At 36.5% G+C, this 16,529-nt stretch overlaps 1 protein-coding gene across 7 annotated transcripts in view; it reads right to left on the bottom strand.

Moving 5' to 3' along the window:
- The window catches only part of ZNF385B (zinc finger protein 385B), a 438,948-nt gene that overhangs the window by 209,117 nt on the left and 213,302 nt on the right, over window positions 1-16,529 (bottom strand). Inside the window, exon 2 of one of the 7 annotated variants that reach the window (XM_037000374.2) lies at window positions 13,027-13,079. The exons of the other annotated variants lie outside the window; for them this stretch is intronic. The gene's annotated coding sequence lies outside the window, so the exon portion shown is untranslated. The remainder of the gene's footprint in view (window positions 1-13,026; window positions 13,080-16,529) is intronic. 7 annotated transcript variants of the gene reach the window in all.

Below are 16,529 nucleotides of genomic sequence, written 5' to 3'. Positions count from 1 at the left end.
CATCAGAACTTGAACATACGTGAGTAGTTTCCTCAGGTGATGGCTCAAAACCTCCTTGACTACGGATACATACAAAAACCTGTTCAGTGCATTAAATATCTGTTTCCTAAAATCTTGGAACATCTAAATATTATGTGCAAAACTGAAATTTGTATTAAAGTTAAAATTACTGAATTTAAGGGCCACCCTGCTTCTGTGATATCTCTCTCTTCCCTGTTTGCTTCTGGCAGAGCCTTTAGGCATTGTATTTCAACATATTTGTATCTGCATAGCACAACTGCAGGTACATCCCAGGTGATCAATAAATGGCAGCTGTATTTAATTTCACTTAATTAGTTGCTATAACATTAAGAAATACAAAGCTTAGGAAAAGGATAGCTTTGCTGTCTCCTGTCAATTTAATATTATTTGTATAATGAAGGAAGCTATATGACTATAAATTCTCTTTGCCTTCCTAGAGTAGCTCTGCAATTATATTTAAATGATCAGTTATATATACAGGTGTAAGGGAAGGAGAAAAGAAGAAAGGGAGGGAGGGAGGAAAAAAACTGATGGGTAGGGAAGGGAAATTATTTCTTTTCCTTAAATGAAATCTCTCTAAATGCAGAATCATTGTTACATTCTATCCAGCAATATAATAAACTGATCAGATACCCTAAAAAACCCTCCCCTTGCAAAACAGATAAAATTATTTCAAGAATCCTTCTAGATGCATAGGAGACTTAGAAAGAAACTGAGGAAAATCCCCTAGGCCAAAAATGGAAAACCAGCTTTGTAGGCAGGCACTCCTGTCAAGGCTGCTGTGGATAAAGTGAAGGTTCCTGCGACTAGGATCCTCACCTAGCCCTGGTAGGCTAGCTCAATACACATTGTGTGGGCAATACATCATTATTGACTCATATGAAAAGCTCTGCCCAGTGCTCTGGGCTGCTGCACTGCTTCAGGAGAGCAGAGACGAAGCTGGAGTGGTGGCAGCATTGAGGACAGAAATTGAGATGGCTGTGGGGGTAGAGAGGCGCGGAGGAAGAGACGAAGGAGGATTACAGACCTTCAGACTGTTGGATGCAGATGTAATTCTAGGGCTTGACCTATCACTGGGAGAACAAGCCAAATAATAAACACTTTCATCCTAAGAACGTTCCATTGTCATTCCTTGATTTCACACTGAATCTATAGTGAACTTGTCTGGGGCTGAAACCCCCTGGCAAGACAGCTGCTCTGAGGGCATTTACCAGTGCAGTTAACCTAGTATCTTTGGTTCTGACAAATGAATAGGAGCAGGAAGCAAGGTTTTGCACCTCTGCAGATGAAAGTTGAAAATGAAACTCAAAACCAAGTCCTTTGAAGAACAACTGCATAAAGTCTGCTCATGAGCAAAGGGGCAGGAAAATTGTCAGTTTTGGCTAGGCATTTGGGGAGAGAGGGTGGTTTTCTGAGAAATTATAACCATAGTTCTATCCTTACATTGTTCAGGATTTAGATATTCCCTACCTGCCTGGCCCAGGACACCCAAACCAAGAAAAGTAACACATATGGTCCAGGGTTAGTTGTACCCTAGGGCACCTAAAAGAAGCTACAAGAACTCTTTCTGGAGGGATGCGCCCTTGAGCCAAGGCTTGCAGAATTCCCACAGAGAAAGCCCAGTGAAACATGAGTTAACAATCAGAAATTATAAAATACACAAAGAAAGAAGCCACCATGAATAAGAGGCAGAAACAGCATACATCAAGCATCTTCATGGATCTCTTATTATTCAATACAAAATAAAAAATATATCTGAAGTATTTGGAGAATTGTGACTTCCATATTGGTCATTAAATGATTCAAATGAGTAGTATTTATGTTTTACATGGAAGTCAGATATAAAGAGAATTTAAGAACGTGTGTTTGGGATTGCCAAAGTTTTCAAATAAGACCCTGAGTAGGATTAAAAAGGTGATTTTTCACTCAAGGCAACTTGCCATCTCTTCTGCATTCTGCACTTAGTTGCCTTTCCTCTTCTCCATCCCCATTGGACAGCCTGGAATGTTCACCCCGACTAACCTGAAATTGAGGCCAACTCTAACCATATAAGCATGACTGCCAATAATTAACTGGAATCTATAACCCAGAGACAATTCTCATGTTCTAATTTTATTTGAAGGTACATATTTTACAACATTAACTTTAAAACATGCCTAGTATGGCATATTTCTTAAACTTGATAAAGAACCAAGATATTTCATTGAATTAGACTTGCTTTTTATACAACGTAAAACCACACAGACTTTTATCTGAAAAATGAAATGTTTTGTGTTACTAGCAAAAGGCTAAGTTAAATGTCTTGGTCTTAGAAGCACAGAGTTTGAACAAATGCTATCTACAAACTCTGTTGCATATTGTTTTTACAGAGCTGGGTCCATAATTATCAATAGCCTTCTTAAGTCCAAGAACTACTTGCAATGTCATTATTATACATTAGGAAGCTAATACTGCATTTTAAAAGTATCTGTTCCACAGCATTTAAATAAATATCTGCTTTGTGCCTGGTACTATGAGATACTTTGTGGATAATTAATGAGCAAAAATGGTCACAAGCTGCTGTCCTCATGAAGCCCACAGTCGAGTGAGGGGCAGAAATTATTACTAGAGCAATCACCATATAAATGTATTGCAATTGGGCAACTATGACATATTCTTCTTGAATATAGTCAACAAGTACATTGAGCTTAAGACCCTTTAAAAGAATATTTAATTTGCCAAAAGTTAGGGGTCAATGAGTGCTTCAGTCTTTCTGTGGATAGATTCTTTTAAAAATAAAACAAATTCTCTATGGAAAATTTTCAACTGATACTGATACCTACTGAATCCTTTTAAAGTCATTATCAATTTTGCCAATATTTTAGAATTTTTCGGGTCCTTTCAATTATAATTCCAAATGACAAATTGCCGAGTTTCTTAATTTTATAATTTACCAAATTTTCTTTACAAATTTTGAAGCAATACAGATTTGTATGGGATATTTCCACTTTCAATGTGTTATCATAACTCCATTTTAAAGAATGTTTAATTTGATTCTGACTCCAACTGCCTACTAGAGGAGAAATAGAGACACAGGCCAGCACACGGTGGGGGTGGGTGGGGTGGCTGATCTGCTGCTTTCAGAGGGCCAACTGGCCCAGGCACAGGCAGGAAGGGAGCCCGAAGTCTCCAGAATTCCCATGTACTAGCTCTTCAGAGCCCTCACTGCTCTCTGTACTCTATCCATGCAAGACCAATAGGAGAAAATGCTATAAACAGAAAAAAGAAAAACAAGGGTTTGTTAAATCTGTATGTTTGGTATCTAAGGGTAATTTAATCCTTTGGTAAATTGACTTTTAGATGATTGACTTTAGTCAAATTTGCCACAATTGTCTATAGTGGGTCAATCCGACTTGGTCTGAAGTCATCAGATACAAATATCCCGTCACCTCGAGGCTAGCCTGGAGCTAAAAGTGAAGGGTGAGTATGATTCAGCCAGGTAGGCAGAGAGGGGTAGAGCAAAGCAAGAGTAGGGGGAGGAAGCACAGGTAGAAAGGCCTGATCGAGCAGGAGAAACTGGGTTGAGATGAAGTTAAGGTGTACTCCAGGTCCAACTAGGACAAATGCTATAGGCTATTTTTGATTTCTATCTTTGTCTTAAGTCAGTGGGAAGCAGTCATGGTGTTTTAGAAGGGAATGACAAGGTGAGGTATGGGTTTGAAAATATCACTCTGGCTGCAATATGGTGGATAAACTGGAGAGCATCTGGGGCATACATAGCATGATCCAGCAGAAAACCACTGCAATGGTCTCCTGAGAGACTGGGGCAGAAGCGAAGGAGACAGAGAGCAGTGGACACCTTAGAGGAGTGGTCTTCAACTGGGGGTGGTTTTGGCCCCCAGGGGTCATTTGGCAATTTCTGAAGACATTTTTGGCTGTCACACTTGAGGTGGAGGGATGTGTTACAGGCATCTAATGTGGAGAGGTCAAGGATGCTGCTAAACATCCTATGATGTGCAGGATATCTTCCCATAACAAAGAATTATCTGCTCCAGAATGCCAGGAGTGCCCAGGCTGAGAAACCATGGACTGCAAAAGTACTTACAGAGTAACATGGTCTTCTCCTCAGAAATGAACTGTAAGTATAATGCTAGATTTATCTAGATAAGAAGCAATGGCCACAAGAGAAACAACACAATGTCAGTAAGTGCTTTAGGGATAATAAAACTGAAATGGACAGGTGCAAATCAAAGCAATCATTAAATACATATATATAAGTTATTAAAATGCTTAGAAGGGATGGGTGCTGTAAAAAACTGCATTCCCAGCTTGACAGAAATACACAGTAACTAAATCGAGCATTGTCTGCAAAAGAGGCATGCACTTCACTCTGCTAACAGTCAGCAGGATCTAAATTTAGTTTATACTCTTAGTGCATTAAAATAGAATCAAGAAGCTCAGGAAGTCTAAAACCATCACGCTCCAAGTTTCTGTCTATGTTGTTTAATAGCTACTTGCCAAGATCCTCATTGCCCATGTGACTGTAGCCTATTCAAAACATGTCCTCACAAAGTTCTCCCAAAAAACAGTAAATGGAGTAAAGAAATAATTCTAGATTTTAAAAAACCCCAGCAACTCAAATATCATAATACAGGCATTCATAGCGAATGTATCTTAACTTCTGAAGTTTTGTGAGAAGTTTTATGAGGCATTTTTACTGTTTGCTATAAAAGTTAAAATGCTTTCAATCAGAGTTCCAGTGTCACAATGGTAAATTAGAAAAGCAAATAAACAATTTTATTTGAACAGAAGATCTACTAATTACTTATCATGTGACTTGGATAAAAGTTGATCTTGGGAAGCGTTAAGCCTGAGCTATCACTGAAAATGGGAAAAGATTAAGATTGTGCCTTGGTACCTTAATCTACCTGTTTAGTCTCTCTTCTAGTCAAACAAACAAAAAAATGAGGTGTATTAACCCAGAGAGATTCATTTGTTCTTTTCATGGGACTTTCTAAAATGCAACTTGAGTTTTTAAGCATTTAGAGGAATCTCCATACTGCTTTCCACAATGGTTGAACTAATTTGCATTCCCACCAGCAGTGTAGGAGGGTTCCCGTTTCTCCACAACTTCACCAGCATTTGTTGTTGTTTGTCTTTTGGATGGTGGCGATCCTTACTGGTGTGAGGTGATAAATCACTGTGGTGTTAATTTGCATTTCTCTGATGACTAGCGATGTGGAGCATCTTTTCATGTGTGTGTTGGCCATCTGAATTTCTTCTTTGGAGAACTGTCTGTTCAGCTCCTCTCAGCATTTTTTAATTGGATTATTTGCTTTTTGTTTATTGAGGTGCATGAGCTCTTTATATATTTGGATGTCAGCCTTTTATTGGATCTGTCATTTATGAATATATTCTCTTTATGCTCATTGAAATAAGCCAGATGGAAAGAGACAAGCACCAAATGATTTCACTCGTATGTGGAGTATAAGAACAAAGAAAGACTGAAGGAACAAAACAGCAGCACAATCACAGAACCCAAGAATGGACTAACAGTTACCAAAGGGAAAGGGACTGGGAAGGATGGGTAGGAAGGGAGGGATAAGCGTGGGGAAAAAGAAAGGGGGCATTACAATTAGCATGTGTAATGTTGTCGGTGGGGGCACAGGGAGGGCTGTACAACACAGAGAAGATGAGTAGGGATTCTGCAGCATCTTACTATGCCGATGGACAGTGACTGTAATGGGGTTTGTGGGGCGGGGCACTTGGTGAAGGGGGGAGCCTAGTAAGCATAATGTTCTTCATGTAATTGTAGATTAATGATACCAAAAATATATATATATATATATATAATAATTAACAAAAACTTTTGCATTTTCATGCCTGTGAGCACTAATGGGACATTATAGGATCAATTGAAGCACCTATTGATTAAACATTCTTAAACAGCACTTTGCAAAGTATAACTGGGTAGAAATCTTTAGGTTGGGAGTGATTCAACCTAACACAGTAACTCCCCAGTGAGTCTAGAGGACAAGAATCTCCTCAAAACATTCTGTTGCTCTTCTTTGCTAAAATAATAACAAGAATAATAACAACTGTTAATAAGAAATGAAATTGAAGAAGGCTTAAAATTTTGCTAGAAGCTCAGAATGATTACCATGAAAAATTGTCTACTGAAATCTGAAAGCAAGAAACCAATCCAAAGATACATCTATGAGCCAAGCTCAGGTTAGGGTGGAGTTTCTCACTGTTGCTGACAGAGATTAAGGCACTCAGTCTTTTTACAGAATTTGCCAGATTAGAAGTATCTTCATGTACTTGTTTGAAAAAAAATTAGTTTTTACATTCCCTTATGTATCCAGATTTTTAAATCATGGTTTACCAGCTGATTTTGAACTTAGTCTTGACAGTTTTGACTTTGTAGTTCTCTTATTTATGTTTTTGGCAACCCCATCAATCTAAACCTGATTCCTGATTTCTCTTCATTTTACCTTTTGTTTGAAATTCATGACTTTAAAGTGAATTTTTCCAACTCAAATCAACTCAAAATGGATTAAATGTAGGACTTGAAACCATAAAACTCCCTGCAGAAAACACTGAGTAAGAGCTCCTTGACACTGGTCTTGGCAATGATTTTTTGTACGGTAGCAAAAGCACAGGAAACAAAAGCAAAAATGAACAAGAGGGACTACATCAATCTACAAATCTCCTACACACAAAGGAAAGGCAAACTATCAAGTGGGAGAATATATTTGCATACCACATATCTGATAAAGGGTTAATATCTGAAATGTATAAGGAAGTCATACAACACAATAGCAAAGAGATAAATGACCTGATTTAAAAATGGGCATAAAAGATAAATAGACATTTTCCCAAAGAAAACATACAAATGGCCAATAGGTATGTGAAAAGGAACTCAACATTACAAATCATCAGGGAACTATAAAGCAAAATGATAGTAAGATATCATCTCATAACTGTTAGGATGGCTATTACCAAAAAGGTATGATGTAAGTGTTGGTGAGGCTGTGGAGGAAAGGGAGCCCTTCTATGCTGTTGGTGGGAATGTAAATTGCTGCAATCATTATGGCAAAGAGTACGGAGGTTTCTCCAAAATTAAAACTGGAATTTTTCATATGATCCAGCAACCCTCCTTCTGGGTATATATCCCAAGGAAATGAAATCAAAATCTCAAAGAGACATTTTCATTCCCATGTTCACTGAAGTATTATTCACACTAGCCAAGATATGGATACATCTATAACCAAAGGAAATGAAATCAATGAAATCATTATCTCAAAGAGACATCTGCACTTCCTTCACTGCAGCATTATTCATCAATAGACAAGATATGGAAACCATCTAAATGTCCATTGATAGATGAATGGATAAAGAAAATGTGGTGTGTGTGTGTGTGTAGTGCAATATCATTCATTCATTAAAAAGAAGGAAGTCCTGCCATTTGTGACAACATGAATGAACCTGGAAGACACTATGTTCAGTGAAATAAGCCAGAGAATGACAAATACTGTATGATCTCACTCGTATGTGGAACCTAAAAAAAGTCAAACTCCTAGGATCAGAGAACGGACTGATTGATTACCAGGGGCTGGAGGGTGGAGAAAATAGAGAGATGTTGCCAACAGCTACAGACTTTCAGTTATAAGATGAATAAGTTCTGGTAATAATATACAGCATAGTGACTCTAGTTAATAATACTGTATTGTATACTTAAAATGTGCTAGGTAATTATGTGAGGTGATGGACATGTCAGTAAATTAACTTGATTGTGGTAATCATTTCACAATGAACATGCATATCAAGCTATCCCATTTTATACTTTAAATATATACAATTTTTGTCAAATACCTCTGTACCTCAATCAAAATGATAAATAAAAAGAAAAAAGTGATCTACAAAATTCCTATAGCAAATGTCATAATACAGAATAGAAATAATATATAATATAAATATAATATATAAAATAATATATAATATAAAATATATGTAACATTTAAAATATTATAAAGATTAATAATGAAAAAATTCTGAGATTAGGAATGAAACAAGAATATACTTTACACTTCCAATCAATACTGTGCTGAAGGTTCTAGATAATGCAACTGAACAGGAAAAGAATAGAAAAAGGATTTAAGAATGGGAAGAAAAATGTAAAGCTATAATTATTAGCTAATATGTGATTTGTGTATTAGAAAAATCTCAAGAATTTCAGATCAATACATACTGCACAGCACACATGAACAATCCCTATGAACTGGAGCACTAGACATGAAAGGTAAAGCAATAAGATTTTGAGGCACAATAAAGGAGAACATTTTCATGTCCGTGCCATAGAGGAGAATACTTTTTGTTTTGAATGCTCCTCTCATGTAAACTCTTCTCTAATCTGAGCCTGGCTCATAGACTCCTTGGAATGGTTTCTTGCTTTTCTTCAGATTCAGGAGGCAGTTTTACATGGTAATCATTCTGAGTTTCCAGAAAGTTTTTAAGCTTTCTTCAATTTCATTTCTTATTAACACTTGTTATTGTTATTTTTACTATTGTTATTATTATTTTAGCGAAGAAGAACAACAGAATGATTTGAGGAAATTCTTGTCCTCTAGACTCATTGGGGAGTTATTATGTTAGGTTGAGTCACCTCCCACCCTCATGAAAATAGAACCAATTAAAATGTTTTTAATAGATGAATAAACTGAAGCTCAGAGGCGGTTAAATTTTGTTCTCCAAGTTCACATATCTAGAAAGTGGTAGATTTCAGTCTAAGACCAATTCTCAATCCCTAGATTGTTGCTCTTGCGCTTTCTACTGTACCTGTAGCCCTTTAAAATAATATGTAACTAGAACACACTAGACAAGTATAGCTTAAGTAGGAAAAAAGTCCTAACCACAAAAGAAAATAGTAAATTGGAGTATGTTAAGGACTTCTATTTATTAAAATGTACCATTAAAAAAGTAAAAAGCCAACCCACAGAGTGTGAGATATTTGCAATTCATGTATCTGACAAATAACTCATATTTAAAATAAACAACTTTACAAATCATAAAAAAGGACAAATCAATAGAAAAATGGGCAAGAGACTTAAATAGGCAATTCACAAAGGAAAATGCCCAAATTTTTATGAAATGATAAGATGGTGTTCAACTTTAATCACCAGGGAAATAGAAATTGAAACAAAAATAAGATATATACCCATGAAAGTGACTAAAATTAAAGTCTAACAGTACCAAATATTGGTGAGTATATGGAAAAACTAGGATTCTCACACACTATGAGTTTGCCAACTTGTAAAAACTTTTGAAGAAATATCTTATTGCTAAGTCTCTTATTGCTATATAGACATAGCTTTTGATAAAGTAATTCTGCTCCTAGGGTATGTGCATGTATATATACATATGTGTGTGTATGTGTGTGTGTGTGTATAGGATATATACCTATTCTATTGGATATATTATTTATATATAGTAGTAGTATTTATAATAGCTTCAAACTGGAAACAACTTAAATGTTTCTCAATGGATAAATAAATTATGGTATATTGGAAATAAAGACTAGTATTCAGCAATTGAACTAAATTATAGCTATATAACATCTCAAAAGAAGCCTGATACAAAAAAAATACACATTATTTAGTACCATTTATAAAATTAACAAATAGGCAACACAAAATGATAATATTAGATGTCAGGATGGTACTCATCTCTGAGAAGGAAGGTGGGTTATTTGTTTAAGGTGGGGCACAGGGAGGGCTCTGGGTTGCTGGTAATGTTCTGTTCTTCACCTGGGTAGTAGTTACTTCAGTGTACTAACTTTGTTATAATTCATTAAGGTAAACACTTACGATTTATGAATTCTTCTAAGTAATACACTTCAATATAAATTTTATTTGAAGTATTTGTCTTTTATTAATTTGCTCCTGTTGCTATTTTTCACTTTCTAGTGTTAAATATTAAACCTAAGATCTTGAGGTCATGAGAGAAAATATATTGCTATAAATATTAAAACTAGTAATGCTCCAAGTATATAGCAAACATTACTACTACACAGAATAAATTTTCACTTCCATTATTTCAATACTCATAATGACCCTGTGAGAATAAGAAACAATGAAGGATTTTCTTTAGCAAATGTATAAACTGAGACTCAGAGGTGGTTATATGTTGTTCTCCATGTTCACACATCTAGAAAGTAGCCGACTTTAGTCTAAGATCAATTCATGATCTGTAGATTATTGTTCTTTCTACTATACATGAAGCCAATTCAAATAATATGTAACTAGGAAAAATGGTCTATGATTCAAATAACAGGGTATTTTGATTCTGACTAGAATCTGTGTATCTTTAAACCTACCATTGCTATTTTCTCCTAAATCTTTTTGTGTTTTGAAAATAAAGGCACTTATTGAGGTCAATAACAGAAAGACATTATCCAGTTATTCATGTTTTCTCCCACATAAAATAATATTGTATGAACAAATATTTTGTACCTTCTTAAATATAGCAATAAGTTTCAAATGTGGGTAGGATTCTGTTTTGGATATTCCTTGAAAACTAAACTATAGTATTTATTACTGAGCTATACAGGGACCCTATATTCTGAATTTCTTCAGTTATTATTTCTAGTCTTAGGGAAAGGCAGAGTTATTAGTTTCCTTTCTAGTAGTTATACAGTTAGAAGGATGAAAGACAAATAAATATTTTAGACTATGGTTAGAACACTTTTTGGAGAAATAGGTTAGAATACTTTGCTAATAAAATAATGAATATGATCACCCTGTATAATTCAAATATTCTTTGATCACTAGAATACAGCTCTAACTTTCACCATGTATTTTTAAATTGCATACCTTTGAATATTATGGGTGCCAGGAAAAAGAGTTCATATGACTAAATTGACATCATCTACACTATTGGAAAAAAAGCATAATTCACAGGCTTATAATACTGATGACGTATTAGGAGTCTCACCTTTGAATGTGAGAAATGGTGATATTTTACTGTTGATAATAATAGCGTACATTGGTTTGAACTTAATGGAAGCAAGTTTGGCTAGTGGTACAAGCAGGCTGAAATGGGTATTCCCTGTGGCCCTGTAACTCAATCTATAGTTATTATTCAAAGGAAACAACTAATGATACACAAAGATTTACCTACAAGGATTTTTGCTGTACCATAATTTATAACAGTAAAAATCTTACTGTATCATAAATGTCAAATAATAAAAAATTATCAAATGATTCATGGCATATTCATAAAATGGAACACTTTGGGGCCATTAAAAATAACATTGTAAATGAAGAATTGTTGTGAGATGGTATTTGGTCAGGCAAACAATAATATTCAAATCCCGTCCTGGACCAGTCACCTTTCTTCTGTGATGCTATCAAAGTATAATATATGCACCCGGGTCAAACACAGGAATACATTATGCTAAGGCTCCTGTAACTTTTAGTACCTCAATGACAGCAGAAATAGTTCTTTCTGACATGTTTTTCCTGCATCAGCAGGACTTGACTTTACTTATTATAATGCCAACTTCCTCATCCTCTCCCCACTTTTATGACCTTATGTCCTATAAGCACATTCAGAACATATTTTTGAATTTCTGCCCTATTTTATCTGGTGATTTTCTTCCCTTCTATTTCCAGGTGTAGGGCTAACATGGTTTCTTGGATCTGTGTGTCTTTCTCCTGGTTTCTTTCCATTTCCTACTGTTCTTGTTTTAACTACAAAGTAACCATCATTTTATTTTTTAAATTAATCTCTTCTCTCCCATACTTCTGATCCCATATGTTCTAGGATTCCAAATCCTAGAAATAGTTTCCTTGTTCATTTACCACATTCTGAAACCTTTTTTGCCTTCTCACTGTGGTTTAATTCTATCTCTGAACAAACCTATTTACTAGAATTTAGACCGATCATGGCACATGTAGATAATCTTCTTAGCCCCTTCGTGTGTAATAATTTCACTGAACTTTTATTCCTCCTCAACTCAAGAAGAAAATATTACCATCCCCATTTATCAGAGGTCCCTAATCCTATTATCTATTTTTTATATTACATTAGCTCCACTGCCCCATGAGGCTGAATCAAGACTTTGGGTCTCTGAAGTTCATAGCTGAGATCAGAGCTCATGTACTGTGGTAGAAGGCCCACCAATCAGGAAGGATCAGGTCCCGAAAGGGGTGGAGAGCAATTGGTTGGTGAAGAAGGAACTCAGTATACAGAATGTCAACTTGCTTCTCTCTTATTCTCTCTCTTTGAATGTCTTAATGGCTTATAACGCAAATAATGAGAAATAATTGATACAAAAACTACCTTCCAGATAATAGGCATACCATTTTTGTTTAAAGAAATGTCCCCCACAGCCACACACAGAATTAAGATGGGAGCACCTATAGCTAATTGTAGTGACCTGTGAATGGTAGAAGCAGCCTGGGGGGTAGGCTGGGGTTGAGGGGCAGTTGTCAGGGTTTAATTTATCTTATCTTTTCATGTCTGTATTTTTGAAATGGTTTACAAAAAAATTTGTTATTTTATCACTTAAGAACATTAATGTTCATTTCTTTTTTAAAATGTAGCCACTTTATTTTGAACATCCTGAACAAACCATTTAGGTTTATTAAGGCCTAAATTGCTTTTTTTTTAAATCTGTTTTTAATTTTCCCTGATTCCTCAACTTTATCATCTTTAAGAACCAGTTCCCTTATTTTTAACTTTAAAGTAAGAAATGTTACAGATTTAAGAAAGAGTAGTTTTTCATATTTCTAGATGGTCCTTCCAACCTTACAATAATAATAATAATAACAATGAGCACATATAATCTGGTTTTCAAGCCCCAGGTTTCCAAAACCTTCCATTTATATCCACGATCTGCTAGCAGGCATCTCCATTAGCAGATCAAATCATGCAAATTGCCAGTGACTATTTCTAACCATTCTAAATGTATGTTCGCTATCACTTTTGTGCTAGATTAGAAATAATTTCTGGACAGATACATACTCAGAGTTCAGCTTGTTGGTGGACGATGGTTGTAGAGCTGCTTCCCATTTACCCTGTTGAGGTAAATAGTTACATCTTCACTCTCTGCTTAGCAGCAAATAAACAAAAACACTACATCATAAACAAAACAAGAGAGACTGAAGTCACTTCTACTCACCTTCTAAGCTTCCTCTACTTTAAAATGGTAAAATAAAATATTCATGTGCTACCATTATGTGGTTGAACAAAGAGGCAGTTAGTTACTTCCTCTTATATTAGTCCATGATTGCCCATGGCTTCATACCAAGCCAATCATTTACTTCCACATCTTTCTCATACATGAATGAGGAAGGTAGAAGAAAATAATGGCCACGCAAATGATGTTTGTCAAATAACATTAGAATCAGCAAGTGAGACAACTAAGCAATCTTCCTAATAGCATGACAAATACACCAAATCATGTGTCAAACCTTCATTGGCACTTGGAACAGACAACACAACCTGGGTCATACACCAAATAACCTCCTTCCCCAGGGGATGTCCAAGGATGTCCCAGGTAACCCACACTTTCTGAGAATTTAGAAACATAAATGAGTATTGAATGCAAGTTTATTTTCTGAATAAAAATTTTAAGCACTTTAAGCAGTATTTTTAAGCAATACTGGAAGTAATTTAACATCTTTTAAAATAATTCAAAGTGCTTAACTGATTTAATATAATTTTCTTTTAACATTGTTAGATAGTCTCTATTTTCCTAGTGCTTTTTAGAAAGGACAAAATACCCTTCCTTTTACCATAATTTTCCCCTTGTCTATATCTAATTGAAGGGATTTCTATCAGGAAACTTGAAAAATGGATAATTATTGCTCTGGGGCCTTTCCTCAACTATGAACTTGGGAATTAGAGTTTCTGGCCTTGCTTAATGAAAAGTGGCTGAATTAAATTTTCTTCATCTAACAAGTATCTTTTTTCCTTTTGGCAAAAAGTTTCCCAGAGACTCTCTCTTAATAGCCACTGGCAAAGCCCATAATTTCACTACTGAAACAATGAGATCTATTTTCCAGATCATCAATCTTCATTCTCCAGACAGATACAATTGTTTGAAGAGCTGCAATTACATTATCCCTTAATGCTTCTTCAGCCTCCACATTTGACTGATTCCACAGTTAACAATTAAAAGGCCAAAGGAATTGAGGATTAATTTTTATCTCTAATAATAAAAAGTTCGTTACATTGAATTTCTTGGTATTGTCATCATTGCCCTCATAATTAAAAGTGCAATAGTTGTACAATCTTGCAAAAGGAGAAACGGAAGTCAATACCCATTCATGGATTGTATAATTTGAGTATGGTAACTGCAATCATCCTGACTGACTGGGCAGCCCATCTTGCTACTCCCTATAAACGAGTCAATTCAAGGTGTAAGGTTTAGCCTAGATAACTAAAACTTAAGGTATCCTCTGTTGTTAAACGTTACACATCTTTGAATAGCAAACTATATTTAGCAAGACAAAGGTCTGGCAGATTCTGAACCAAATGTAGAAAACCAGGGGGAACCCCACACAGCACCATCACAGGTACGTATGTTCCAGGTGAGTTGGCATCAAAAGCCAGCAGGACCCAGTATCCAGCTTTTCTCCTAGTATCAGAAAGGGAGCAGAGGCCATCTCCTCTTCCTATTTCCTTCTCTTCCTTTGCAGCACTACTGCTCACTTCCTCTCACTACATTACCACCTGTTCGTGTTGGTGTTTCCCTCAGCGGTGCTCCCTTCCCCCACCCATGCACCGCTTCAGACCCCACAGGCCTCCCCTGAGACCCAGCCACACTGTCGGTGAGGTGTGGTCTTTTCACAGGCAGCCACACTGTCGGTGAGGTGTGGTCTTAGGGCCACTTTTCAAAAAATACCTGCCCCGTACTGTAAAGTTTCTGGAATAGTAGCATCTGTGTATTCTGAGTTCCGGGTTTTCACAGGCAGCCACACTGTCGGTGAGGTGTGGTCTTAGGGCCACTTTTCAAAAAATACCTGCCCCGTACTGTAAAGTTTCTGGAATAGTAGCATCTGTGTATTCTGAGTTCCGGGTACAGCACCTCCAAAGGGATAAAAATTCAAAAGAAATGACAGTGATGGAAAGACAAAAGCAGGGTTTATATTAGAAACTGACTTGGGGAAAGGAAGACTCAAGATTTGGGTCCTGTTAAGTCCTCTTTTATACACTTTTGCCTCTGAGTCTCAACTTCACCGTAAAGCTGAGCGGTAGGAGAAGCAGAAGGTAAGGAGGCATGTGAGTGACAGGCTGGTGGAGAAGACACTGTTTTTGAGTGTATGTTTATGACAACTTTCCTGGATCCCCAACACACAGTCCCCTTACCCTCCCTTCAAATCAGGAAACAACAACAAAACACTCTATGAAATCATGTCAGAAATCACCCCCCAAATTTAATATTTATATTTTAACATTAAAAATTATCTTAACCTGCTAAAAACTGAAAGGCCTTCATCTAACAAAATTTAAATCTTATTTAAAAATATACATCTTAGAAAATCACCTAAAGCCTATGGAACAGTTCATTTGTGGGCTTCTGAAAATTACTTAACTTTTTTTTCGACCAGTTCTCTCATGAGGCAACCAGCTGAGTCATATTTGTATCGTTTTATCAAATTATCTCCATATTTTATTCATTTCAGAATTTGTAGACTAATTTCAATGTAGAACTCATTTTCCACAAAACTCAGCCGCATTTTCAATCAGACGCAGTGCACTTCCCACTGCAGTATCAGTCAGAGTGGTGGAGAGTTTTCAAGAATATCCAGGAGTGCCTGAGGTGAGTCCTGTACTAAATCACGGAGGAAATGACCCAAACTATTGGGAGATGCCTCTGGGAAAGATGACTATTACTGGATCACCTTTAAAGGAATGGGCTAACTGTGAATCATCAACTTGAGGTGCCTACATGTTGTATTCTGTCCCATGGTTCCTGTTTCACAGGATCAATTGCTATTCGTGATCCACCTCATGAACTCCAAATTTCTCTATTTCAAAATGACTGGCATGGACTGTGTTGCTCCACCCCAGCTTTCACCAACTGACCCGCACTGATTCGAGCCATACCTCAGCAGGTCCTGCCACGCTGATCCTTTCTCACCTCTTAGAAATAGCTCCTCCACCCCCAACACACACCACCAAATTATCCAGAGTTGCTAAATGAGATGCTACTTCATTAATATTATCCCTATGTATATGAGATTATGAACCAGGCATCATGGGAGGATAGGTCAGTGATTCAGAGAATAGACATGGAGTCTGGTTGGACCTAGGTTCAAGTTGTGACTCTGCTGAGTACTAGCTGTGTGGCCTCCCTCTCTCTGACCTTCAGTGTCCTCATCCACAGAGTGCTACTAGCAATACTGCTACCTCATTGGGTTTATATGAAGATTAAACATGCTGCATGCATGATAGTTCAACAAGGGCTGGTGAAGGTATCTGTCAACTGTTGGGAACTACTACATAAGTGCTAACTACTG

Source organism: Manis javanica, chromosome 12 (genome assembly GCF_040802235.1).
Source record: "Manis javanica isolate MJ-LG chromosome 12, MJ_LKY, whole genome shotgun sequence".
In the NCBI taxonomy this organism is placed as follows: Eukaryota; Metazoa; Chordata; class Mammalia; order Pholidota; family Manidae; genus Manis; species Manis javanica.
This window is presented reverse-complemented; position numbering and strand designations above follow the sequence as displayed.